Raw genomic sequence first — 674 nt, forward strand, 5'->3', positions numbered from 1 at the left:
TTCACAACCGCTCTCTTTCGTCATAATTTCTCGCGGTAACTGGATATAACACCCCGCGTGCAAAGGATTAAACTTATTTATATTAACTAGCAAGTTCAATATACGCGATAATGCCCACCCACTGTCACGTTCTTGAAATTCTTCCAGCGACGCTAAGGTAGGCTCAACAACGCGCGAATCGTACCACACGCGTAAATCGGAGCAGAGATAGAGTTCACAGTTTCTCGTAATAATACTTTTATTATCACGTTTGTCACCCGTTACGAATTCACCGTTAAATACAGTGTTTATCTTAATGTTATTATGTCTCTGCATAACATTTCGCACACGTTCGAGCACAATTTCTCGCGCATCTTCCAGAAACTGTCGAGGTTCAATGTGTCTGGAATTTATTACTGCACCGGTCAGTATACGACTATTGAAAGCTGCGTCTATCTCACGCCATCTGAGTTCCGCACCGTATCCAGCACCCACTTGCACAAATCGTCCGCGCACCGAATCTTTCAAACTTTCCAATCGCGCGATACGAGCGATGACAGATTGTCTCACACCGATCGGCAATCGCGGATTTCGACTCTGCTCATCGAGCGAATCGATGAATTCGTCGACACGCTCTTCCCACGAGATAAAGTGTTCTCGCGTAATCAACCGGGTGGCTTGCTCGTCCAGATCTC

Source organism: Wasmannia auropunctata, unplaced genomic scaffold, assembly GCF_000956235.1.
Source record: "Wasmannia auropunctata unplaced genomic scaffold, wasmannia.A_1.0 LD336078.1, whole genome shotgun sequence".
In the NCBI taxonomy this organism is placed as follows: Eukaryota; Metazoa; Arthropoda; class Insecta; order Hymenoptera; family Formicidae; genus Wasmannia; species Wasmannia auropunctata.